The 18,183-nt window shown below is 40.5% G+C and overlaps 1 long non-coding RNA gene across 1 annotated transcript; it reads left to right on the forward strand.

The window, feature by feature from the left end:
* The first annotated feature begins 555 nt into the window (after positions 1-555).
* Positions 556-18,044, forward strand: LOC144323975 (uncharacterized). Its single transcript, XR_013389357.1, has 3 exons — positions 556-578; positions 9,432-10,533; positions 15,207-18,044. It is a non-coding gene; the product is annotated as an uncharacterized LOC144323975 (long non-coding RNA).
* Positions 18,045-18,183: the final 139 nt, after the last annotated feature.

Here is an 18,183-nt window from a genome sequence, read left to right on the forward strand (position 1 = left end):
GGGAGGCTCCATGGTGTCATTCGTTTGGCATCCCCAGCACCCAGCACACATGTCTGACAAATAGCAGATGCCCAGGAATCTGACAGATGAAAGGACAAATCAAACAGCAAGCAACTGTTTCTCTTTGTCTTTGCTAATGCTTACAAAGTCTTCTACATCCTTTTTGCTAAAGAGCCAGCAAAGTTCAAAGAGTTTTTACAGAGGACTCCGAACACTGCCAAGGAGATCTTGGTAGGTTCACTTGGTATGTTTGCAGAATTTAATAGGCCAAACATTTCTATTCTGTTCCAATAACTTCAGCAGTTATAAATTGAGAAGGGTATTCTTGTGGGGGGCTGGGGGATAGAAAAAGTGAAATATACAACAAAATTGACTGTGATACTGTTTACATATTGGTCTTTATATTTTCTTCACTAATATCTAATTCAGTCTTACAGCTACTTAAACAGAAGTTAGGAAAGTAGCACTTAAATGTTGGCAGAATGACTGATTGCGTTTGGGTCAATGGAGAGAACAGAGTGTCATGTTTATGGAATTTTGCCTCCTCTATTGTCATGGAGATGAGACACCACATTAAAGTGAGTATGCCAGCACTATAATTGAGAGCCAGATTTGAAAGGAAATGGGAACTGAATTCAAGTGTTTTTTGTTGTTTTTGTTGTTGTTGTTGCTTGGGGGGGTTGTTTTGCTAATGTCATACTGATTTTTCTTTTTTTTCTTTTTTTTTTGTATATTTTTTTATTGGAGTTCGATTTGCCAACATACAGTATAACACCTAGTGCTCATCCCATCAAGTGCCCCCCCTCAGTGCCCGTCACCCAGTCACTCCATCCCCCCGCCCACCTCCCCCTTCCACTACCCCTTGTTCGTTTCCCAGAGTTAGGAGTCTCTCAAGTTCCGTCACCCTCTCTGATATTTCCCACTCATTTTTTCTCCTTTCCCCTTTAATCCCTTTCACTACTTTTTATATTCCCCGAATGAATGAGTCCATATAATGATTGTTCTTCTCTGATTGACTTATCTCCATTGAAAGATGAATGGATAAAGAAGACGTGGTCTATGTATACAATGGAATATTACTCAGCCATTAGAAATGACGAATACCCAGCATTTGCTTCAACTTGGATAGAACTGGAGTGTATTATGCTGAGTGTCATACTGATTTTTAAATGTAAAACCAATTCAATGCCCATGATCGATACTATTGAAACTTAACTTGGGAGGTCTTCATAGCTCCGTAGCCCCAAGGCCATAAATCGGCTACAAAGGTTCAGTTTCACCACAGGTAAGTCCTGGATGAGGCCACCAATTGGAACAAATTAGTGCAGAAATGGGTTTGATGAGGAAGAGTGTGGGACTTGGATTAGAGATGTTAGTGGGAATACCATGGAAGGGTTCAGCAGGCAATTGAAATAGGAGTCTGGAGAGCATGAGTAAAGACCAGTGAACAAAGTGGATTTGGACATGGTTCAGCGTCTAGGGCTGGCAAGGTTTTACTTTAAAGGGCCAGAGAGTAAATATTTTAGGCTTGTAGACCATAGGGTCACTGTAGCAGCTCTGCCATTGTAATGCAGAAATAGCTTAGACAACATGTAAATGGGTAAGATGTGGCTATGTTCCAATAAGACTTTATTTTAAAAACTGGAGTTGGAGTAGGAGTTGAGGGAATTTAAGAGAGGGTAAAATTTGGCCAGAGTGATGTAGTCTTTCTCTCTCTCTCTCTCTCTTTTTTTTTTTAAAGATTTTATTTATTTATTCATGAGAGACACACAGAGAGAGGCAGAGACATAGGCAGAGGGAAAAGCAGCCTCCCTGTGGGGAGCCTGATGTTGGACTCGATTCCAGGATCCTGGGATCATGCCCTGAGCCAAAGGCAGATGCTCAATCACTAAGCCTCCCAGGTGCCTCGGGATATAGTCTCTTGACCTTTGTTCTAGACTATGGGAATGAATGAAATTATGAAATGAGTATGGGGGGTAAACAGTGTCTAGAAGAGAATGTGAGAAATGGCAATATCCTAGGCAAAGGCAGAGAAAGAGCCAGGGAAGGGAAAAGAAGCATTTCTAGAGGGAGGAAGAGAATCCAGAAAGCCAAGTGCTTCAGAGACAAGAAGCTGGAGTTTTAAGTGGGAGGAGTGTATAGTGATGTTAAAATAACACCAGGAGGTTCAGTCAGAAGAGCATTGCGCAGAGACTACTGGAAATAGTTTGTGGGATATGTCTGATTTTTGAGAATGCAGTCAAGGGAAGGAAAGATGGGCACTTAAAGCCATTAAATGCAGGTGGTTGTCAAGGTGACAAGGTGACAGTGGTAGAGATATGGATGTCTTTTGAGGTAGAAAGGAAGGAAGCTGCAAGAATCTATAGTAGAGGGCCTCAATCTTCTCAGGATCAAGGGAATGATAGGATATTCACTGCCAAGCAGAATGCTCACCTGCTAAATGTACCAGTTGCTAAAGTAAAAGGAGTAAAGTAAACTTCAAGGAGTTCAAAGATAGTAGAGGGAATGTGACATGTCCAATAATGATAACATTACAAAGAGTGCTATAGTAGTCTTAAGAATGATGGAACAGCATCCCATCCCTCAATCCCCACCCTAATTCTCTTTGGAATTGTACTGCACTGATGACTGTGACCACAATGCCTGGAGTTAAAACAGATGCACCTGTTAGCTGGTTGATTCAGTCAGTGTTGACACACAGGCTAGGCTGAAGTCAGGCCCAAATTGCTGAAATGACACTGAGCAACTTCATGTTCACTTTACTTTGTAGGGAGCAGACACCACTCAGTACGAGTGGTTATTTTAACCTAGAGAAGTGGGGTTTGCAGGGGCTGAGGGGTTAGATGGGGGAGGATGGCCAAGGGGGTTGCTAAGTGCCACGTGACCCCTTGTAGAAAGAATGATTCTCAAAAGCTCATCTTTCAAAGAAATGGCATTGCAAGAGGCTGACCTCAAAATTTGTCCCAATTCTCTGGGTTATGGCTCCCTAAGTGCTTGTGTTTTATTCCACACTTATATGGAAATGAACTTTTTCTGAGAGGTGAGGAGACTCATCTCTATATGATGGTTCATTTAATATATTATGGTTGATGGCATATGTAATTTGACCTCTCAGTTCATTTATTTGGTGGCAGGGATTGGTGGCTATATCAACATCTTGCCAAACAAATGCCTGAAAGATGAAAACACTGAACCAGTGAGCTGGGTGTTGGTAGTGGTGTTTGTTTATATGCATGGCTGAAATAATAGGCTGCTTTTTGAGTCAATGACTCATTGTTTTGGAAGTGGACACAATCTAGGAAGGCTGGGAAGGGCAGCTGGAGCACAGTTACACTCTTTTTGGAAAGAAATGATGGCAATGTAGGGCCAACAAGCTGAGGAGAAAGTGAGGGGATCCAGAGATACGTGAAAATACTTGATACTCAGAGTAAATGATGTAGAAAGATTTTTTTACTTTTACTTTTACTTTTTTACTTTTTAACAGTGACTTTCAATTCCTTTCCCTCTCAAAACCTACAATAAGAAATAGATTTTATAACGGTCCAATTACAATGCATACGTAAATGAGGCAAGTTTCATCATATGTTACAGCACTGTATACCCTGATGCTTCCCATTCTATTTTCTTCCATTTCACTAAAAAAAATGATATGATGATTTACTCATGAGTTGGTACTCGTGATTTGAAGACCACAGATTTAAAATCTCAAAATAGGTGATCTGTAGAGGATTCCAAGGATAATAAAGAAGGTGTGCTTGCACATTGCTGTTCTCAGTCAGAACCCATGAGACTGAATGAGTGATATTTTTTCTCCAGGCTTTTTTTTGGTTTATATCAGAAGGTATAAAGGTAGAAATGGCCAAGGGACTGCCTCATCTCTGGGGAGAAAGTAACAGATATTATGTTTCTCTCAAGGAAGCCTGGAGATAGTTTTGCAATGCTTAGAATTTAAATGCTTCTGAAATAAATTTAAGAAACAAAGTTCAAAATCCACATATAGCTTGGATAAAATTCTTCTCTCTGAACCTTTTTAAACATCCTTTTCTTGATGAATGGATAAAGAAGATGTGGTTTATGTATACAATGGAATATTACTCAGCCATTAGAAACGACAAATACCCACCATTTGCTTTGACGTGGATGGAACTGGAGGGTATTATGCTGGGTGAAATAAGTCAATCGGAGAAGGACAAACATTATATGGTCTCATTCATTTGGGGAATATAAAAAAAAGTGAAAGGGAATAAAGGGGAAAGGAGAAAAAATGAGTGGGAAATATCAGAAAGGGAGACAGAACATGAGAGACTCCTAACTCTGGGAAACGAACAAGGGGTAGTAGAAGGGGAGGTGGGCAAGGGATGGGGGTGACTGGGTGACGGGCACTGAGGGGGGCACCTGACGGGATGAGCACTGGGTGTTATGCTATATGTTGGTGAATTGAACTCCAATAAAATAAATAAATAAACATCCTTTTCTTCCTAGCATATTTCAGGAAGAGTAGCCAGCTACAGACAAAGGGTCACATGGAACTCTGTGGTTGCAAACTAGGTTCTAGTAATAAAACGTGTATGTTTTTCTTTATTTTCTACTACACAAAGAGATACATTTTACAATTTGTCAAGGGGGCTGCAAAGAATAAGGGCTGCCAAGGGAAAAAAATCTTCAAATGCTGACTTGTAGTTGATAAAGCTTATTTTATTGATGCTGTACAGGGGAGAGCATGGAGTTTGGTGACTGAAGACTTGGGTTTAAAGTTTAGGATTCACATCCAAGCTCTGTAGTTTATGAGCCTTGTCATAGGTTGGCTTCCCTGGAAAGCAGGCACTGAGACTAGGGTTTAAGTGTAAACTTTCTGTGGGGAGGGAGTGAACTAGGGAAGGCAGCCAACACGAAGTACATTTTCCCTCTTTTTTTTTTAATTGTAGTAAAATGTACCTAATGTGAAATTTACCACTTTAACCTGTTTTTGAGCATACAATTCAGTGGTGGCAAATGCACACACGTTGTTGTACAACCATCAGGGCTATTCATTTCCACAACTTGTTCTGTCTTCTAACATGAAGCTCTGTAACTATTAAACAATAATTACCCCCCACCCTACCCCAACCCCGCTCTTCTACTCTCTGTCTCTATGGTTTTGACTACTCTAGGTTCCTCATGTAAGTGGAATCATACAGTATTTGTCCTTTTGTATTCGATGTATTTCACTTAATGTAATATCTGCAATGTTCATCCAAGTTGTAGCATGTGTCAGAATTTCCTTCCTTTTAAGATTGCATAATACTCTATTCATTCATACATTAATTTGTTCATTCAATTCATTCAACATATTTCTTGTGTACTTTTCATGTGCCACACACTGTGCTTACCCCTGGCCCTCATGTGGTTTATCATCTAGTAGGGAAGAAAGGCACTGTTTGTACTCATAATTATCTATAATTTAGGGTGGCCATATATCTCCATTTGCTTGGGACAGTCCTGGTTTATTGCTGTGGCCTGGCATAAAGATATCTTCCTTTCACTCTTGAATAACTAGGTATGAAGAGGAAAGTATATGGCTCCTCTACTCATATATCAACAGCAAGTCATCTTTTTAAAAAACTCTAGAAAGGATTACCATATGTCTCCAAACATACCTGTGCTTATATAGTAATTCTTACACTCATTTATTCAGCATGCATACTGCAGGCTTCCTATATGCCAGGTGCTGTCAGAGCTAGGGGATCTGGGAAGGCCAAGGAGGTGAGAACTGAGCCATGAGCAATGAGAAGGAGGCAGCCAGCCATGCCAAGATCTGGGGGAGTGTGTTCTGAGTAGGGCAGTAGAGAGTGCAAAGGCCCTGAGATGAAAGTGTAGAGAGGTCAGTGTGGCTAGAGCTTAGTGACTGAGGGGGAGAGTGGTTGGAAATGAGGTGAGAGAATGAATAGAGGCCAGATGAACCCTGAAGGTATCTCATAGGTCTGACTTTTTTTATGCTTGCAATGGAAAGTTATTGGGGGCCTTCACACTGAGCCATTTCTGACCACTGACAGATAATTGATGATAGGGGTGAGGGTGGACAGATGTTAGGAGGTGACATGGCTGTACGGGTGACAGATACCAGATGGACCAGGATAGTAGCAATATTGTTTCTCTTTAGTTCAAACAGTAGATTTTTTATTAGCCCAAATACTGGATTTTCATCTCCCCAGCCCAATATCCAATGTGAAGGCCAAAGAAATTAGTTTTCTGGTATTAGTCAGAGTCTCTACTTAACCAAGAAGTGTCAAGGAGGGTCAGGGAAAATCCAAAAGAAGGTTCTTTTTCATATAATCAAAAGCAGAGTGTCTGAGGCACAAAAAGTGATGGGACATCAGTCTTGGCTTCAGATAGCTAACACTCTTTCCTGTGGCTCCTTTCACAATAACATGGTAAACTGCAGTCTGAATAATCATACAGTTAGGTGCATTTGCTGCCGCTTGGACCACTCTACTAGAGCGTTGATTTATGGCTCTGTGACATCCTGAGGGGCTCACTGCAGGTCTGTCCTAGTCAACGCTCTCCTTGGGGACTTGAGACATGGTGTGAAAGTTTGTTTACTCTTTTTGCAAATTTCATAAGCCAGGAAAGATGAGTCATGATTGGAGGACAGACTCACTATTCAAAGAGTCCCAGACATTCACATCCTCCCTTTGTGTCTCTTTGTTCAAGCAATCTCTTAGTAGGTATCCAGCATAACATGCATAAGAATCAATCAGAATGCTGTTTTAAATACTGCCTGTCTAGATTCCACGCCTAGTACACTGGGAAAGGCAAGAATATGTGATTTTAACAAATGCCCATAGGATTCTGAGGTAGGAGGCCTAGAGTCTCCAGTTTGTGTAACCCTGCTTCATATCATTGCGTTGTCATAGTAGGTGTGTAATTACTTGTCCTATACCCACTTCCCCACTAGGCTGTGAGCTCCTTAGTTATCTGTCTATCCCTAGTGCCTACCGCAATTCCTATACACAATGGAGTAGTTGTTGAAAGATCAGGCTGGAATGTTGTACTGAAACCAATGATACTACATTTTATGAAGACAGAAGTAAAGATCATTTAAGATAAAAAAAAAAAAAAACCTCAGTTGCATAAATACAATAAGGGGAATTCTTGACTTGGAAACCATTCCTGTGAAAAAGAGCCAGGAGTTTTGGCTCAACACCAATGGTTGTTAAATAATGGAATGTGATAGCCTTGGGAGGTTGAGAGGTCTCTATCTCTGAAGATGATCTAGCAGAGAATATGATAAATCCAGGGATCATATGTCATACAAGAACAAAAGGACTTTCAGTTTAAGCAGTTATTATTTCTAGTTAGAATGGGGCCATAGCCTTCCAGCTGGTCTTTTGCTTCAGATTCCTCCCTATGGAACATGTTTTAGGCCCTATTTATTGTCTCCCTAGCATCCATTCCTCCCTTCATCCGTATTTACAAATTCCTAATTGTGTTGGGGAGATATCTTTCCTTATGTCCCAGCGGTATTTAATAATTGGGTAAAACCAGTCATGGTGGTCCCATTTTCCATATCAGGAGATGAAAGAGAAAGACTTCAGAGAGTGGTTCCTTCTTTCCTGAGAGGAACAGCAAGAAGGGATTGTCTCTTCTTCCTCTGGATGTTATTATATATGATTGTGAATGGGTGCAGCCCCTTTCTCAAGGAGAGCTACCCTGCCTGGGTACAGTGTTGGTATCCTGAGAATGGGAGAGCAGCTGGCTGGAAAGCTGCTAAAATAACCAATCCTGGAACAGCCAAACTTTCTAGGCATCTTTTAAATGAGATAACAAATTTCCTTGTTGAAAGGTCATATTGAGTTTGGTTTTCTATTGCTTGCACACCAAGCATCCCTACAGATACACAAAACATCCTATGTACACTATTGCCAAATTAGTCTTTATAAAATGCAATTTTGATCATGCCATACCTGATCAAAAACTATCATTTTTTAAAACACTGTAAACAAACAAAAAACCTCTTTGATTCAAGATCAAGCTTGCTTTAAAAAGTAACTTGTTTCCTATCTTCCAATCAAATATAACTTCCTGATGTTTTGTCCACATGGCCTGCAGTTTACTGATCCAGCACAGGGCGCCATCCTGTGATCCACTTCTCTTCCACCTACCCTTGTTGGAACGCTTTCTATAAGGCACCTTGCTAGAACCCAACCTTTTTCATGACAATCTTTTATGGTTGATATTTCTTCCTTCTTTCCTTTTTCAATTTTTTTGAACACTCCCTTAATGCTTTGGGTACTTCTCTCTTGGCACTCACCATAATTCTATCATATGGCATTGTTATTTGTATACTTTTCTCCTTCCTATTAGGCCGTGAGTCCTGCTGGTGGAGGCAACATCTTATTCATCTTGGCGTATCTAGCAGCTTTCAAGGTGGTGGTTCACACAGGGTGGATGGTCAAAACCACTTATTTGAACCCTGTAGATGGGATATGAAAAATCCTCTCAACCCAAAAGTTCTGTAGGTTTTGGGTTTTGCACTGTAAGCTTTCTACCTGTAGAACCTAAATTTGTCTTATCCCAAACAGAGAATCATTGTCACCCTAAATTGGAATGTGAAATGGTTCCAACTGAGTTTGAATTCACTGGGAGGAAAATTCTTGCTCACTGGGTCCATTATATTCTATGTATGGATAATCAGGCAAAGAATTTGAAATTCCTAGGCTTCAGTTTCCCATCTGTATACTGGGGATGATGATAGCTAGCTCATAGGATTATTGTGGGGACAAAGTGAAATAGGTTGTATAGCAGTCCTTCCAGATTGTTCCTTCACATATATTTCTCTTCCTCCTGATTCAGCTGCTAATCTTTTGACTTTAGGAGGCCAGGACCACCCCAGGCTAAGTGGCTAGTCCCACTCTTGCTGGTGATGGGTGTAGGCTTGGAAGTGAATTGTGGCTGATGTGATATTAGGGAATATCTGCTTGGGATATTGTTGGAGAGGCTTCCTTGTTCATAAGAACAGCTTCAAAGGAAGAGTCAATCTCTTTTTCTATTGGGTGTTGCCCTCTTGAGAACAAGCCCATTATATTATGACTGCAAGGGGGGTGGGGAGGATGGGAAAGAGGGAGGATAGCTTTGATGTCATTGAATCCTTAAATTGGCTAACTTCAAGTATCCTACTTTAGGACTTCTATGATTGGAGATAGTAAGCATTCTTTATTGTTTATGCCATTTAGAGTTGAGTTTTCTATTATTGCAATTGAAAGCATCTTTATTGCTATAGTGCCTAGCACATGGTATGTACTCACAAATATAAAATTATACTCCATTTAGCCCTTTCTTATAATTCCTAGATGAGAATATCTGAGAAAACTGGAAAGGATGATACTTAACTAAATTAAAATAGACTTGGATAAAACAACTTTTATAAATTGACATTTTTTTTCTTTTTGCAGAGCTTGCTGATTATGAATTAAAATATCAGAGACAACAGATAGAAAAGGTGATAAATGCAGCCCATATGGTGCTGTAAGAGATATTAGGAAAACCAAGAGAAAATACAAAGAACCATGAAGTAAAACTTCACACCATTACTATATACTGGAAACTGATGTCTTGTTAAAGCTCCAGTGTGTTTTATTTTCACAGGGCATAGTAAAAATAGAAAAATCATAAGACCAGAACAAGAAAAATAAATGGAGGCTACTCTTGGGATTGGAGACTGGGGATTACCAAATGTTAACAACCTAGGTTTTATTTTTTATTTGTTTCGTTTTGTTTTAAAATCAGTTAACAACCTTTAATAAAAGGGGCTGCCAAACTATCTCTGGAGAAATCCCTAGGTCAGTAGAGGAGAACTCTCCTCCTCTTCAGCTTCTTGACAAACAGAAAAGAAAAGCAAATATGATAGCATTGCTAAGCAAATCTACTGACATTGGAATCATGCTGCAACAATCATATCCCAAATATCTGAAAGACTATTTTCATTGCAAAGGACCCTGAAAGTTGCTTACAATATAGGCATAAGTAGGTTTTTCCACAGCACAAGCTTCCCCCTCCTTTTGGCCTTAAAAGAGTTTTGGAGGCTGCCATCGTTCATCTGGACCATGCAACACGTGGGCATTACAACTCACTAATTTATCCCAAGGACTTGAAAATGGGAAGCCATGAGTCTTGTGGCCCTCTCTCTGGTGAAAATGATGCCCATTTCTGATTCTTTAGCTAAATACCAACAGATAATGCCTGAAGGATCCAAGAAAACACAGAAGCCCAGCAAAGGACCCTCTGTACTTTGTATATACCACGATGGAAACTTTATTTTTAGAAGTTTCTGGTTTAAGCCTGGGGGCAGAGGTGCAGGGGCAAGTCATTTAACTGAACTTATGCAAACTCTCCTTGGCTGCAAATGAGGATAACCCTGCCCTGACTGCCTTGGAGCATTAGTAAGCATAATGCAGACAAGATGTTCTTTGTACTTGCTCAGGAGTATGGACCACTCTCTACATCCTTCCTTCCTGCTAGACACACATGGCCCTGGGGGAGGAACTAGTATCCCAGGTACTCATCCTTGAAGGGTTGGGAACCTCTGGGAATCCTAAGGAGAAAAGGTTTTCTCTTGTACCAAGACTATTTGTAGCTAGTTTGAGGGAAGAGCGTTCTGATCTGACATTCCCCAAAATACAGGAGAATAGCAATATATCCATTCTTGGCTTCTTTGGTACCACGGCCATGTCTCTGTTCTAACACTTACCATGCCATGAGTGTTGAAAAGAGCTTAGGCATCTGTGCTTGAATTTAACACTTACTAACTGGGTAATTTTAGATGAGTTGCTTACCCTCTCTCAGCCTTGATTTCCTCAAGTCTAATACTGAGATCATAACCCCAACTAATGGGGCTATGGTGAGGATTAAATGAGAAAAAGTACATAAAATGGCTCACATAGAGCTAGTGTATAACAGATGCCAGAGAAATGAATGAGTATTTTTCCTTCCATGTTAATCAAATTGTCTTTGACTTGATTGTACATCATCTGCAGAGCTGGATAACAAGGCCTTTAAGAATAGGAGCTATATCTTATTCATCTTTCTATTCCTTGCATCTACCCTTCTACTTGACTTACAAGTGTCACATAAGAAATACTTTTTGAATGAATGGAGGAAAAAGGTTCACAAATCTGAAACTTCCAATCTTTCAAATGTAGACAGTTGAGAAACTGTGTTTTTGTTTTGGTTGCTGTTGTTTTTACCAGATGTAGACTCCCTTTTAATTTTTTCATTCAAGCTGTAGTTTGAAATGATATGCCATATTCAAATAGCCATACAGTGAAGTGAAATGTCTGCACTATGGTCTAAGCTTATCTCTATTTTTATTGTTTCTATATCAATCAGGAGAGGTAAGGTTATGTTGTGGTCACACCTCAGTGATATATCACATTTACTTCTGACTTGTGCTGCATATCCAATGATTGTCAGTGGTGGAGGTGTGGATGACACAGACTCCATCAGGGCATGCACAGGGAAAGGAACATGGTGAATGGTGCAGTGCTTCTTAAAGCTTCTTCTTAGAGGGTCCATATCACTTTTCCTTATATTTGAATGAACAACACATATTGCATGGCTATGGAATACTTCCTTGAGTCAAAAAGGAAGAAATAAAGAAACACTTAGTGAATGGAACCAGTAGTCCATAGTTCAGAAAAGCAGAAGTCACAGATGCAAAAATGAAGAGTTTTAGCACAGAATTGGGGCTTTTACAATCAGTGGAAGAGTTAGAAGAGGACAGAAAAACTACTCTCAAAGGTCTCAGACTGCAGCTTTGGAGCCAGAGCTTCTTAGGAGATCACCTGGAAGCTGCTAAGTTTCCAAGAAACTCCAGAAAGTTCTTTTCCACCTTCTTAGCCTGCAGTATCTTAAGAAGCTGCCACCTACTAGGTCCACTGCCTACACTTTTAGGCATGTGATTATTCACCTGGAAGCTTCTGTAAACCTCATACTTGCTGGCTGCCTACAACTTTCTCCTAAAAATAGCTCTTTCATCTCCAGTTCTTCTCCTTGGCAAGACTCTCCCTGTAACCATACAGGGAGGGCAAGACCAGGAAATTGGAATTCCACATCTTCCCTGCAACCTGTATGAGAGGTGGTGGTGACACCTTGTCAACATCACACAATGAGGTGCAATTTTAGCAGTCAGAAAGATGGCCATCTGCTTCGATTTGGAGACTATCACCTTAGGAGCATCACCCTTAAAGTGATCTAGGGATTATAGAGGCAGACTTAGGGGCTAAAGGAGGGTATGAATCCAACACCAATATGATACCTCCAGGATGATCCCAGAGAGCTACAGTCAGGTTACTCATGCATGACATTCCTCTACTTCAATTCTCATTAAAGGTAAAGGACCACCTCCCATGCCCCACCCATGCTATATATTCCAGGGAAGTGTGCCTCAAGAATTGACAAGGTGGAGGCACCTGAGTGCTCAGTCAGTTAAGTGTCAGATTCTTGATTTTGTCTCAGTCATGATCTCAGGGTCATGAGAAAGAGACCTGAGTCAAGCTCCACATGGGTGTGGAGTCTGCTTAAGATTCTCTCTCTCCCTCACCTTCTGCCTGTTCCCTGCTCCTGCTTATGCACTCTCTCTCTCTCTCAAAAACAAAACAAAACAAAACAAAACAAAACAAAACAAAACAGACAAAAGGGTGAACTGATCAGGGGCTTTGAGCTGGGGTAGGGGGTTGAGGCAAAGAGACCCAGATCCTACTCCCTACTCTGCCACCAACTGGCTGTGTGACTCAAAGCAAGTTCCTTCCATACTCTCAACTTTGTTTCCTCCTATGCTGAATTTAAAGTGAATTTCTTATCAGCTGTACATAATTGAGTCATGACTTTTTGTCCACTTTGCCAATCTGTCTTGATCAGTACATTTAGATTATTTACATTTTAGCTAATCATTGACATGTTAGCACTCAACTCTGCCATTTTATTATTTGTTTTCTATTTATTTTCTCTGGTTCTTGTTCCTCTGTTTTTTCTTTCTTTCCTGTCATCACTAGGATTTTTAATGGATTCTATGTTTGATCACTTGAATGTTTTTTTACAGATTCTATGTTGATTTGGGTTTATTGCATTTTTTAGTGTATCTCTTTGTATTGTTTTCATAGTGGTCTCTGTGGTTATTGTACTAACATTTACCCACTTCAGGTGAAATGAGGAAATCTTACTCCCTTTTAGACTCCTTTTACCTTTTGCAGTTTTTTTTAAGATTTTATTATTTATTCTGAGAGACACACACACACACAGAAAGAGAGAGAGAGAGAGACAGAGACACAGGCAGAGGGAGAAGCAGGCTCCATGCAGGGAACCCGAAGTGGGACTCGATCCCGGGTCTCCAGGATCATGCCCTGGGCCAAAGCTGGAGCTAAACCACTGAACCACCAGGGCTGCCCCACCTTCTGCACTTTTTTTTTTTTTACCTTCTGCACTTTTAAATATCATTGTCTTGAGCATCAAATGTTATTTTTGTTTCAATCATCAAATATGATTTATAAACTCATAAGGAGGATAGCTTATTGCATATAGCATATACCCATATTTTTTTTTTATGATAGTCACACACAGAGAGAGAGAGAGAGAGAGAGGCAGAGACAGACAGAGGGGGAAGCAGGCTCCATGCACCGGGAGCCTGACGTGGGATTCGATCCCGGGTCTCCAGGATCGTGCCCTGGGCCAAAGGCAGGCGATAAACCACTGCGCCAGCCAGGGATCCCCAGCATATACCCATATTTATGTGATTTCCATCATTCTTTCCCCCATCTTAATGTGCTAGGATTCCTTTTATCATTTTGTTTGCAGAACTTCCTTTATTCAATCTTAAAGTGTAGGAGTGCTAATGACAGATACTCTTCGTTTTCCTTTGAGAACGTCTTTATTTCCTCTTTCTTACTAAACTTACTGAAGGATAGTTTTACCAGATATGAAATTCATGATTGATAGCTTTTCCCTTTCAGCACTTGGAAAATGTTGTGACATTCCCTTCTGGCCTCCACAGTTCGATACAAAATTCAAACTGGTGCTCTCCAGTAAGTAATCTGTCATTTCTCTCTAGCTGCTTTCAAGATGTTTTAATTTCTCTTTACTTTTCAGCAATTAAATTGTCATGTGTCTTGGCATGGATTTCTTTAGATTTATCCTACTTTGAGATGTCTCAGCTTCTTGAATCTGTCAGTTAATGTCTTTCAACAAATTTGGGAAGTTTTTAGCTATTACTCCTTTGAACATTCTTTCTCCCATTCAATTTCTTTTTTCCTTCTGGGGGTCCAGTGATACAAATGTTGGATATTTTGTTACTACTCTACATCTCCCTTAGGCTCTTTCATGTATGTTTTCTTCAGTGTTGTCTCTGTTGTTCAGCTTAATGAATTCTATTGATTGGTCCTCAAGTTCACTGATTTAATCTGCCATCCCCTCCACTCTCTTCTTGAGGCCACCTAGAAAGTTTTTTATATCTGTTACTGTATTTTCCTGTAGCATAATCTCCATTGGTTATTTTTTAACAGCTTTTTCTCCCTGGAGCTTTTAAGTTTTTTCCATTTGTTTCCAGAAAGTTTGTAATTGGTTGTTGAAGCATTTTTATGAAGGCTGCTTTAACATTTTTGTCAGATAATTCCAACATCTGATTCATCTTGAGGTTGGCACCAGATCATTGTCTTTTCTTTCTCAAGTTGAGATTTTACTGGTTCTTGATATGATGGGTGATAATTCTATCATATTCTGGACATTTTGTCTTTTATGTTAGGTGACTCTGGTTCCTATTTACATCTTACATTTTACTAGGCAGTCATCTCTTTAGATTTAGCATGGATATTGGCCTACTTGTAAAGGGTGTGTTCCTAGTGAGTTACATTTTCTGAGCATTTGCAGTAATACTCTGGTGCTTGGTTTGGCTGATGGAGCATGAACTAAGACTTAGGTACTCTTCCCTAGCTCAAGGTTTCCTGAGGGTCACTATGCTACCCACCTCATAATTTTAGTATGAATGTGGCCAGAAACTATTTATTGCAGAAAGCAGAAAACACAGAAAAGCAGTAAAAGAAAAGAAAAAGTTACTTATAACTCTGTAGCCCAGAGATAACTGTTGTTGGTTACCATATATATTATCCTGGTTCTAAAAGCTACAGTCTAGAATTTAACTTTGGGTTATGCTTAATATTTTCTTTTGTATTCTGTTTTAGAAAAATTGTGTATTTGTGAAAATTTTCTTACGTCATGAAGCTTCTAAAATATGAATTTCCATAGTAGAAAAATAATCATGGAGTTAACCTGAATCAAAGACCTAATACAGGACAGCCTGGGTGGCTCAGTGGTTTAGAGCTGCCTTCAGCCCAGGGCATGATCCTGGAGACCCGGGATGGAGGCCCATGTCGGGCTCCCTGCATGGAGCCTGCTTCTCCCTCTGCCTGTGTCTCTACCTCTCCCTCTCTCTCTCTGTGTCATGAATAAATAAATAAAATCTTAATAAAAAAAGACCTAATACATACCAGACCTATATTCCGCATTTTAGCCCCACTTTACAGATGAGGATGTATGGCACAGAAATGTTAATTACATACTCAGGATAGCAAAGCTGGTAAGTAGCAGGACCAGAAGGGAGCCCAAGCAGTCTGGCTTCAGGACCTGGGTTCTCAATCACTCTACTATATAGCTCCTCTTCATGGGCGTATTTACTTAACTACCAACCACTATGGGTAGTTAGGCTATTTGTAATTCTCACTCTGATTAGCAACACTGTTATTAACAACCTGTGATTAAAACTTGTGTAAATGTTTGTATAAATCTCTGATAATTTCCTTGGGGTAAATTCCTAGAAGTACAACTGCTGAAGTGACTATTTTGAAGAGCTTTGTTATGCATGCTCCAAACTGCTTTTCATTTTTAGATGTAGAGAGCATGAGAATGTCCTTGTCACTCACCCCTCTGAGCTGAAAAGGGCACAACCTGTTCACTTCTACAGATTCCCTAAGTTACCAAGAGAATGTTCTCAATAGCCAATTCTAGAAGAACTCAAACCCTCATCTTTTTAGCACACTTCATTCATTCAACAAACATCTCAGTGCCAGGCACTAAGGATATAAGAACAAAAGGATAAAGGCTTGTAAACGAATGGATGGATATACTAGAGTGTTGACACCAGTTAAGGGATTGATTACCTGTGTCACTCTCTATGTAGATGGATCGTTCTCACCTGTTAGATAGATGTCATTATTCTCATTTTCCAGATGAGGAAATTGAGGCCTGAAGAACCTAATTTGCCCAACTGCCCGCTGGAAAGAAGCAATATAGAAAACTCCAAGAATCTAACTCCTACACCCTGTGCTCTTAACCACTGCCCCCTAGTGTCTCCCAGGGGCAGTGGATATAGTGATGGAAGCAGATGAGGTGGGAAAGGCAGGAACAGAAATGAAATGTCTGAAAAAAAGCTGGCAGGACAGGCAGAGGACACCATTTAAACAACTCTCTGGAGGTCTGGAATGATCTCACAGCCCTGGGACTAAAATGTGGGTGTGGAGGGTGGACAGAAGTAACATTGAGGGGAACTGGGGGTAGGGGCATGTGGGTCAGGCCACCAGGACATACTGTGTGCTAGACCAGTAGTGGGAAAGTGGTCAGTCTAGAGCCATCACCAGAAGCCTACTTTATCTGGACTACAGCTTACAAAATTGCATTCTATTATGTTTGTGTGTGAACACAGCTATGGTGGGAGGAAAGTCATATTTGTGTGAATTGTATGGTAGGCCAGGTAAGAAGCTGCTTTGAGTTTCTATAGTTCTACTTTCCTTCCTTATAAGTGAAGTTTCATTTTGAACTAGGGTGACCAACACAGCTGGTTTGCCTGGTCGTTCTGCTTTGAGGGCTAAAAGCCTTGCATCTTGGGAAACTTCTCAGTTCTGGGCTATTTGGAGGACAACCATTTTGGGGGTCAAGGAACAGAGCAGCCAGTTTCACAGACCTGTGGGGCTGGGTTATAACCAAGAACAAAGGGGTTAGTCTCAATTCAGTCAAATTTGAATTGAATGGGAGTGGAGGTGGGTAGTGTTTGACTTTGAAAACCTATTATTAAGCTTCTTGAGGGCAAGATTGGGTCTGTCAGTGCTCTGTGGTCTCAGCAGTGCTTGGCATAATGCCTGGCACAGAATAGCTGCCTAACGAATGTGAGGATGAAAAGAAAAAAGAGATCATTGCGTTCCAGTTGACGCTGATTTTGACAGCTGCTTAACCATCTGCTTGTTGGGTCTAGTGAGTCCCAGCAAAGGCTTTTCAGTTTTCAGTTTTCAGGAGCCTCAAGTGATCCCCTTCTTTATCCTGAGTTCTACAAAGGTGGAATGTGTCTTGCAGATTAAGGGAGTCAAGTAACAACTCAAAGAAAAATACATTTTTGGCCAGGAAACTGAGCCCCAGTCTGGTCCCCTTATGGTAGATGGAAGCAAACACATTTTGACCTGAATTAAGCTCTGGGAGAGATTTTCAGCATTTATTAAAAATGTGTGAGGCATGACTGGATCCAGTGTGGTTGCTTACAGGCACCAAGGCTGTTCCAGCTGACAACCCAAGGAAGGAAGAAGGATCATTTAACATGATGGCAGTGTTTGTTCCTGGGCTCCCCCTCGACCTTCACATCCTCACTTAGCTGCCTTTTTGCTCCCAGGCTGGAGCCACACAGACCTGTGGCACCCCTGAAGCAGCTTTTATCCTTACTGTGCTCTAAAAACAGAGAAGAAAATATATGGATGTATCTGAAAGAAACTTAACATTCCAGCCTAGAACGAGGAAGGGGCCAACCAGCCATGTGGTGCTGCTGCTCCGGGATCAGATGAAAACGGGGAAGATGTCTATCTTATTTAACCATTTAAAACACACATGTGATTAATATTTATATTAATTTTAAACTTTCATACTGTATTGAAAATAAAACATTAGATCATTAATTCATGCTTCTCCATTCACCTATAACTTTAGGATTTGTGGATGAATGGACATTCAAATTGCCATACCTGGTCATCTATATCCAGAAATACCTGGGGAAAGCCTGACAATGTGCTGCTCCATTACTTGGCCAATGTGAACAGTAAGGAGCTGGGGGAGTGGAAAAGCAGTTAGCTTTTCTTTATTTTGCCACACTTGGATTTCCCAGGAAAGCATGGACTGGTAGAA

Source organism: Canis aureus, chromosome 11, assembly GCF_053574225.1.
Source record: "Canis aureus isolate CA01 chromosome 11, VMU_Caureus_v.1.0, whole genome shotgun sequence".
In the NCBI taxonomy this organism is placed as follows: Eukaryota; Metazoa; Chordata; class Mammalia; order Carnivora; family Canidae; genus Canis; species Canis aureus.